Below are 9,590 nucleotides of genomic sequence, written 5' to 3' on the forward strand. Positions count from 1 at the left end.
TAGTGTAAAAAATGTATGATGACTCCATCGGTTAAATTTGGCTCCAGCTCCTGGTTCCTTGACTCGCTAAATGAGCCAAGTGAAGGATGTTGTGCTCTTCTGCATAAACGCTCGAGGCAAAACAGAGTTTATTAAGACCCATAAAAAACAACATTAAAATTCACAACCAGGGGAGCGTCGCCTGACCCCTGGAGAATGATAAATTAGCTTGTGTTGCTCTAGCAAAACGACCATTTTATACTTTCATCTCCCCCTAGAGCTCGCTCCCCTTCACTGAGGAGGCACCGAAAAAAGGGCCGCGGACTGAGGCTTCGGCAGGGAGGGAGTTTTCCATGAAGCTGTTATCATTTCACCCGCTTCTCCATCAAAGGGAATCACACAGTGGTGTGAGTGACATTTAATTCAGCTGCATGTCTGCTTTACACATTCGTCAGTGTGAAGCGGATATGGCAAGGTGCCACACTGCACATAGCTTCACCTGTAAGCAGGTCTGAAGTGAACACTGAAATGTCTGTTGTCATAATAGAGAGGTCAGGAAAAAGAAAGGCGGAAATCTCCCCAGGAATCGCTGGGTCGATATAAGCTGCTTAGGGCTCAGTGCAGTGATACCTTTGATTGTATTCTACTGTTTAAAGGGTTCTTCGCAGCCAGTGATGCTCTGCTTATCTGGGAAAGGTTGTAATTGTTGAGTGCAGCCTCCACCTCATTGTACGTTTGACGGATAGAGCAACAGATTTCGTGTGACAGCAGCAGTTCCCTTTCCCACAGGCAGAACACGCAGGTGTCTGGGCAGCATTTGAGAAAATATGGAAGTAGAATTGGACAAAATGGAAAACACATCAATGACCCACATGAAGAGTGATATTGGTACTATAAGTCTTAGTACTAGTCCTTGCAATGCAACCCATGAAGCAGCTGCCCCTTAAGCGTTTACCTTTAATGATGGCTCACTTGCAAATCAGAGCCCCTTGCGAGTCATCACTGGCAACTCATTAGCACTATGCTAAGCTAATGGATCAGTAAATGGAATTTTATGTGGGCATAAATGTTAATTCGCTACAGTGCTGCTCCGTTCAATGACGGCGTGTTAAGCAAGCCCGTCACAGCCTCTGGGGTCTGTTTGTGTCTCATTAGGCCCGGCCGGGGATCTATTGTGGTCGACGAGGTCTCGTGGCACAGACAGGAACACAATGATAAGAGGACTGCAGCCCTGAAACACTTGGTCCTTCTGTACCTGAAGGTTTCGCTGCAGAAAAAATTAAAAATCTGCTCGCATTACCAGAACCGATCAATTGTCAGATGTTATTGTGTTGCATGATGGCTGTTACTGGGCTGGCAATGACACACACTATGTTTTTGATAAGAATTGTTCAGGTGTGCAGCCCAGAAATAAAGCTTGTCTGTTCCCAAACCAAAACTGAGGAAATGATTGTTGACCTAAGACACAAGTCATACACTGACCATTTAGTTTATGACTGTCAACTTAAGTTTGATATTAAAACTGAGTCTATTGTCAAACATGGGCCACAGAGAATCCATTTGATGTCAGTCAGTGACTGTCAGTCAATGAGCGGATTTTAAGTATCTTTTATGGTTCTTTTTAATTTTATTGTTCACAGAGATGCCTTTAGGAGGCCGTTTCTTGTACCTCTGAGGAGAGCTTACCCATTCTGCAAATCTTTCATTCCTTCTGCTATCAGGCTTCTAAACTCAGACAGTAGCCATTGTAAATGTCCTATTTTATGACTGTGCCTTTCACATGATAACAAATGTATAAAATGTCTATTTATTATCTATTTATTGTATTTTTTTTATGCTATTTATGTTATCTCCTTAATCTTCATCTTGATGTCCTTCATTGACCTCTGTTTGTTGACCTGTGCTTTCCAACATGAGTCATGGATGTTGTTTGTGTAGTGAGGTCATTCTCTATGTTGCCGTATCTTTAAGGTGTCAGATGAACGGTGGACGAGATGTCTCACACAGGCGCATTATTGGAAAATAGTGTAGGGCAAAAGTGTCAACACACCGGCAAAAGTTGTGTTGTGGCTTTTACAGTTGTGTTGTGGAATCATGTTTTCCATTAATGCGCTAGTGTGGGACATCCCGCCCAACAGACTGATGGCTATTAATATATTTCAACACATGTAATGCATCATAAGACTTGCTGCAACCTTTATTATGCATAATGTTCTCCTCTAACAAAAGCCAATCCAACAATTAACATAATAATCATGTCAAGCGTCACTCCTGCCAATGCTCATCTTTTTCTTTCTGCGTTAACAGTCATAAGTACTGATGAACTGCACAGTTCTTCCTGCATCCAGAACACACAAAGATAACTTGACAAAGCAGCGTCATGACAGCTCATTGTCAGACTGTTCCGATATCCAGTGTACACACTGTGCTGTACCATATGTTGGCAGGAGGCTGGATACCACCTTCGTACCATTTGTTGATCCTGACAGCAGCCCACATTCAAAAACCCTGAAACAGCAAGACAGACATTCAGAATGGAAGAAAGCAGCTGGAAGAACATCTCTAACTGTGGGAGGTGAGTGGGAATACTGGCTCAGCAACAAGCGCAGAAAACCACATGTCTCCTCTTTCTACAGCCGAGAGGAACACACAACACTGTTCATTATACTGCATGGTACATTTTGACCCTTCCTCCAGCAAAGGTGACCTATTTCTGCTATCTTCCTGAAAATATCTAAGTTATGTGGAACTAAATGTTCTGAGACAGGATACTTTAGTTTCTAGGAACATAACCCTCCATATATAAACACATGTACAGAAATGATTTATTATTTAGCGAACTTTTAAAATAGTTTTACTGAAAATGTTACGATGGATGAAGTGAAATACAAGCAACCAGTATACTTGACAATGTACACAATTTTGATGATTAAAACTAACTTCTGCTACATTTAATTGCAATACAACTATTCAGCCAAGATTAGGGTTGGGGTAAACGTTTTTTTCACAGCTCTATATCACTGTGGTGCAGTGTTTTGCTCTTTTACCTCAAAGCGAGAAGCTTCTTGGGTTAGAATCCTGTTCGAGGTTTGCATGTTCTCCCAGTGTCTGCTTCCTCCGGGGTAATCCGGCTTCTTTCCACAGTCCAAACACATGTCGATTGGGGTAAGGTTAATAGGAGAGTCTAAATCAACCGTGGGTGTGAATGTGAATGATTGTTTGTCTCTGTATGTCTCTGTATGTGCGCTGGTGACCTGTCCCAATGTCAGTTGGGATTGGCTCCTGCCTCTCTGTGCGAAATATAAGAATTATAAATAATGGCTGGATGGATCCCAGCTCTAACATGGCAGCCACACATGTCTTTTCCCACTTGTTTGGATCTTTAAAATATTTTTTTGCAGGTTTCCTTCTAATAGATCATACTACACAAGTAATACAAGACATATAGTATATTTTCATCTTTGGGAGGTGTCCATGTTATAAAGTGGCAAATTTGTGATGCACAGTGCAGCCTAGGTATGAAAAATAAATCACTCCACACACGCAATTTAGGTTATTTCTCAATAACCACACCCCCCATTGTGAGTCATCTTTCACACAAACACTTTATAATCGAATATACCGCCGTGGAACTCTGCTTTATAATACATCATATACTCGGAAGGGTTACCCAATTTCATTTTAGTCTGTGCAAGAAAACTTTTCTTGTTCCAGTTTGTCTCAGTTACTGTTGCTTTGTCATTTTTGGGAAGTAATTGGCCTGAAGTTTCATACTTTTCACCCAAAGCCTCTTTCGTAACAAGCACAGAGTGAAATAAAAGGACAAGACATTTATATAGAGACATTTGAGGCACTTTTTGGGCCTTAGCTCGGGGCCACTTGATAGTCCCTCACCCACACTGCATCAGAGCTCAAGTGTCAGAACTCACTGAAGTTGGTTTAATGATATGTGATGTGAACACATTTTCAGAGCACTCAGAAGAGCAGAAGGTCCAGATCTTTTGTCATTTCTAGATTTTACTAAAAGATTCAGTGTGAATGCAGTATCACTGACGGTGAGTCAAATCAAAAGGGACAATTTATTTACGGTGAGAGAAAACCAAAGAGGCGATAAATAGAGAGACCATATGAAATCAGAAATATGGGATCAGGTGGAAAATGTTATTTTTTCGATCTCACTCCACAAACTTCTGTAAGACACACACACACACACCCTTGTAATGTTATTATATTGTAAAAACTCATCGGCCTAATGCATTTCCTCGGCCCTTACCATAACCAATTCGTACTTAGCCGTGTCCTTAACCTAATCACAATTCCTATCTTACTCTTAACCAGGTCCTCAGCAATTACATTTTGCCTCTTTATGACAGGGTTTTGGTCCCCATGAGGTCAACTGGTCCTGAAAATGTTAGTGGTGGAAATGGTCCTAAAGTGGTTAAGTCCCCATAATGTGACTGTCTAAACAGATTTAGGTCCCCATAACATAAGCAATACCTGGACCACCCATCTACACACACACAAACATACACCAAATCCACACGTCTCAGGTCCCAGGAATGGAAACTGTCTTTATGTCTTCATATGCCTATGAAGACATGCTTGTTTTTAGAACAAATAAAAGAACATAAAACAGGGAGAAATGGGAAAACCTGTACAATATAATGTAATTTACTGCAACAAACAGGACGCTGTGCAGATTACTGCAGCTTGTCACACCGTGGTACTTGGATTGTGTTTTATTATATCATACTGGTGTTCATATTCTCGTTCTCTTCGACTCCGCTTTCAATGAGATCCACAGCACGTAAAACACGAATTAAAATCGAAATCAGCAAATAACACTTCCAGCAGCCTGCCAAAAACATTTCATATGAAAATAGTCAGTTTAGTCAAGGATTCTGAACTACATTTAATCACACATAAATTGATTTCTTAATTACAGAATTTAACTTACCGTATGTGACATATTTTTAGATCTTTACCCAGTTTCAATAATATTTTCCCCCAAAATAAATATCTCTATGTACTAAAGAAAAAAACAAGGGAAAGATAAAGAAAAGGAAAAAACACATCTACAAAGATTCAAATGAAATCCAACATCTGTAAAATCACAAATGCTCTTTGCCAGATGGTGAGCTCTGGTCTGGGCGTGTCCCCAAAAATATACAAGAGTATGAATAATGCATTAGACATTACTTATTTCACAGTGTATCTCTGCATGTGCACATTCTTTCTTTCTTTCTTTCTTTCTCTCTCTCACACACACACACACACGCACACACGCACACACACGCACACGCACACGCGCACACACGCGCACACGCGCACACACGCACACACACGCACACAAGCACACACAAGCACACACAAGCACACACAAGCACACACCCACCAAATCACATACACTCAAAATACAGACGATAAAAATGAGCCAGGGGTCCACATGTGCCAAATGCTCCCGGTGATGTGTACAAGATGTGTGAGGCTCATTGACAGAAAACGACTTGTCTAATCTATGTTGGCACCACATAATTAAAAAAACAGGAGATATAAGCTAAATCATCCAAAATGTCCACATTTCACCTTCATATATACCCTTCATTCACGGAGGAAAGACAGTCAACTCATCTGTCGTCGCTTCTGCAACATCCCAATCCACTTTCATGCTTTTTCTTGTCCACCTTGTCCATAACTGTGTGAGCAGAGATTTTGGAGGCAACGGCCTTTTAAAGTTTCACCCCGACATATGAGAGGGAGGTGTTAAAAAGGCTAGAATCCAATGGACAATGCAGGCTGGCTCAACAGTAAAGCCGTGACTCCTTAAAGAAACTCGGTTGGAATATAACCCTGGACAGTTTCACAACAGTCACGATAAAGAGCGGGGCTGACTTCTGAGAGAAAAAGTGTAATTCAAGCCACAAAGAAAAATCCTTCAAGGAGCCGTCACCTTGCAGACCGGGCGGTGACTCACTCAAAACAACAGGTAAAGTACTTCAATGAATATTCCATCATCTGGTGATCGCTGCTCCTTACAGGGGTCTTGTTCTATGATGAGTCCGTGAATTTGGCTGCAGTGAAGATTAGATGGCGATGGTGTTCCAATGCTGCTCACTTGAGACTTCTCAGAGTTCTAACAAGTTGCTGCCAAGAGTCTTCCACTGCGGTGATGGGAGAAGCTCAGGGATGATAATTTTAGTTAATTTAATAAAATTTTCAACTGAAGATCAGGCCTGGTGTCGAGTTTTGGAGCCTTGTAGGTGAATCGAGTTAATGTTCGGTTGTAGTGACTGGCATCAGTTCCTTTTTGAATCATGGATGTCAATGAGCCTGTTGGGGAATGGAGGAGAAACACAGGGATCAGATCAAAATCACATCAAATCTTAAATGTTCCATAAGCCTCTATACATTTTTTTTTTCTCCTATTGCTATTTAACAGTGTGGTCTTTCAGTTTGATGTATTGATTTCTCATTCAGATTTGGTAATGCCTTCACTCAACACTGCTCTCACACTCAAATAAACAGTGCTTGTGCTTAGATTTCCTACGCTCCAGCTCCTGCTCTCGGATTTCTCCTCAGGTCTTGGATAATTTTTTCTGCACTTGGATTAAGCAAAAAGTCTCTTCATATTCCCCAATTCCCAAAATGTTGGCTGTATGTCTTTAAGAGTCCTGTACGGCCGAGTGCTGTAGAGCACTGGTCAACATGGAGCGGCAGAATGAGGGGTCTTAAGTTTTAGTTTTTAGTTTAAGTTGATGGTATGGGAACAATGTTGCTCACTAAAAAAAGTCCAAGACCAAAGGATAAATCTGAAAGCAGAAGTTTCAAGAGGACACAGAAGAAGTGTGAGCTCGATAAGAAGAGCTTAAGCTGGAGCAGAGGAAATCTAAGTACAAGCAGGGTTTATTTGAGTGAGAGCATTACAGAATCTTAAGGTGAAATACGTCCCGCTCTCAGATTAAAAGACCACCATCTTCAAAAATATAGAAAAAAAACCACACCTACGTTTTCAGACATTTACTTTGTTGAATTGTCTCTTTTATGTTAAAATTATGACAGCAAGTCTCTCTAGGTCAAATCTAGCGTAACATATCATTTAGTGTAACACAACACACAAATGAAACCATTAACATAAAGACGACAGCGTCACGAAACAAGGTTAAATGTGCAGAGAGAAGTGTTTGTCTTCCTGTTATAAATGTAATAAACTTAGCGACTCATTTAATTATCATGTCATCTGCATGATAATTAAGTGATGCGCTAAGTCGCTCTTTCACCATTACCTCTATCTAATAAATGGTGAAATTGATGAGAAATATTATGAGGGTCTTCATTGTGAGAGGATCTCATTCTCGTGATGGTTTTTGATTAATGCTTTAATAGAAAAACAGGGTTTAAAACCCATCTCTGATTCTTCCTGTGAGACATTTATCTTCTTTTATGTCTCGATTCACAGATGTTTTTGTGCCATTTCTACCTTTGCTGCAGGAGGCTCCAAAAATAATGTTAGGTTTGTTCCATTAAGTGATGCTGAACATTTACGTAATGGCCAAGTGTGATTGAAAAACTGATTGCTAGGACTAGCAGTTTTATGAATTACAGATCTGACTTATTCTGCGTTAACAAAGCTAATTCTATGAAGAATTCTAAAACGGTTCTATGAGTGTATGCAGTAATACATTTAACCAATCATTTCATCAGGAAACCCATTTGAATGATATGTCATGAAAATGTCTTATGGATAAATCCATAAATGTTAATACAGAACTGATTCGGGGTGACAGTGGACAAATGTGACACCCAGGACCGACCATATAAATCATTCAGACACCTAAATATGAGTTAGCAAATCCACACAGAATTGCACAAATTCCCAGGTCTTGCAAATAAATATTTATGATGCCCCCAATTCCCCCCTTCTCCCCTGTCCTTGGTAATTGTGCGTGATTCATTTTGTTTTCTCAGAGGAAGAGGGAAAATCAATCTTAGAATATTGGCTAGGAGACATAAAGCATGCAGATTCCAAATGCCCGTGGTTTTGCAGAATATAAAAGCTTCACAGACACTCAGTCAACGTTCTCAGGAGAGGAATCAGTTTAATCTTTAGCAGATTTCCTTGTTTTTTAGAGAAAATAAAGTTTTTTGTGGAAGCTCACCCCCCAACAGAATCAGGCTAGCCGGTCCTCCTTTACTCGCAGACATTTCATACGCAGGAATCGACTTGGAGGGAACGTCAGGAAGGCCAGCAACATTTTAAAGAATATTTTACTGTGAAATTTAGAAAATAATACAAATATTTTTCTTTCAGTTGTTGCGTTTGTGGAAGAAAAAGAACCCAGAATAAATATCTGTGTTTCGCTTTGGTCATAAAAGAAAGCCTTGGCAGCCGCTCTCTTTGATGTAACCACTAGGGCCTTTTTATGTTCATCCTTGTGGATTTCCCAAAATCCAATAGTCGTCTTTGATTTCTCTTCTTTTCATAGATACATCAAAGTGACTGAATCCTGAGAAATGGTAGATTACATTGTGTCTCCCCTCCAAGTTCTTGATGATCTTTATTTTAGCTCAGTAGTGAGAGTGGAAAACACTTGATGAATAGACGATAATATCAGACTCACTCCAGCTCTGAGCGACACTGACCCTTTGTCACAACTTAGAATGGAGGCGCAGACTCTGCTGTTCATTAAGTTTCCCTGAAAAGAAACTACTTCTGCCTTTCTTGGAGATGCACCAATCAAAAGTGTCCGGTTGCTTGTGCTGTATGTCAAAGTGACCCCATCTTGCACCCGGTATGCAAAGTAGAATAAACTACATCATTAAAACCTCACATACCTGCTGTGTTCCTCTGTATCCTACGACGGCTCCTTGGGCATAGGCTGGAAAAGAGAAGCAGAAGGTCGCCATCAGAGGAAACAGAGGACCGGCCTTCACAAACGTTTTATTCAACTTTCCTTAAGCATATTGGCCTTGGACACAAAGCAGCATATGTCCATTTGAAAGCACAGATGGCATGTACTCCAATTATATCTAAGGCGAGATGGAGGAAGATGAAGGTTATTTTCTTCTCTCCCTGTTTTTATGACCTCTGAGGACACTGCCTCTCTCCTCGAGCGGAAAATACAAGCGAGTAATGGCCACCTCATCATCCGCGTTAACGAGTGAGAGACATTCCCTTTCTTCCATCAGTGGCATCACACAGACAGAACATTTTTTATCACATTAGCTGTAGGGCAGGGTGATAAACAGTGTTCCACTTTGTTTCTCTGTGAACAACAACTTCTTGCCGCGTGCATTCATCTAACGGAGAACACATGAAAACACACACTTTTCCCCTTGACCGGAGGAAGAAAACAGCTCCCTTGCCTTCTTAATATTGGTGAATGAGCCACTTTTACGTAGATAATGACTCTGCTAATCATAATCAAGAAGCTAATGGTCTGTTTAGCCAATCGGAGGAGCCAAGGCGAGACGGCTGCCTTGGCATTGCATTGGCATTCCCGGCAGTCCCCGCTCTCCTGGCGGCTGTGCCAGGCTTCTCTGCAGCAGCGAGGCCGACTTGGTATTCCGCTGCCCACCCAGCCTGACGTCCCGCGATCCGTCGTTCTGTCTGT

General features: G+C 41.1%; 1 long non-coding RNA gene across 1 annotated transcript; it reads right to left on the reverse strand.

The window, feature by feature from the left end:
• Positions 1–4,878: 4,878 nt before the first annotated feature.
• Positions 4,879–8,850, reverse strand: LOC128442701 (uncharacterized). Its single transcript, XR_008338872.1, has 2 exons — positions 8,812–8,850; positions 4,879–6,309 (listed from the first exon to the last, which is right to left on the reverse strand). It is a non-coding gene; the product is annotated as an uncharacterized LOC128442701 (long non-coding RNA).
• Between the last annotated feature and the right edge of the window lie 740 nt (positions 8,851–9,590).

This window comes from Pleuronectes platessa, chromosome 6 (assembly GCF_947347685.1).
Source record: "Pleuronectes platessa chromosome 6, fPlePla1.1, whole genome shotgun sequence".
Classification (NCBI taxonomy): domain Eukaryota; kingdom Metazoa; phylum Chordata; class Actinopteri; order Pleuronectiformes; family Pleuronectidae; genus Pleuronectes; species Pleuronectes platessa.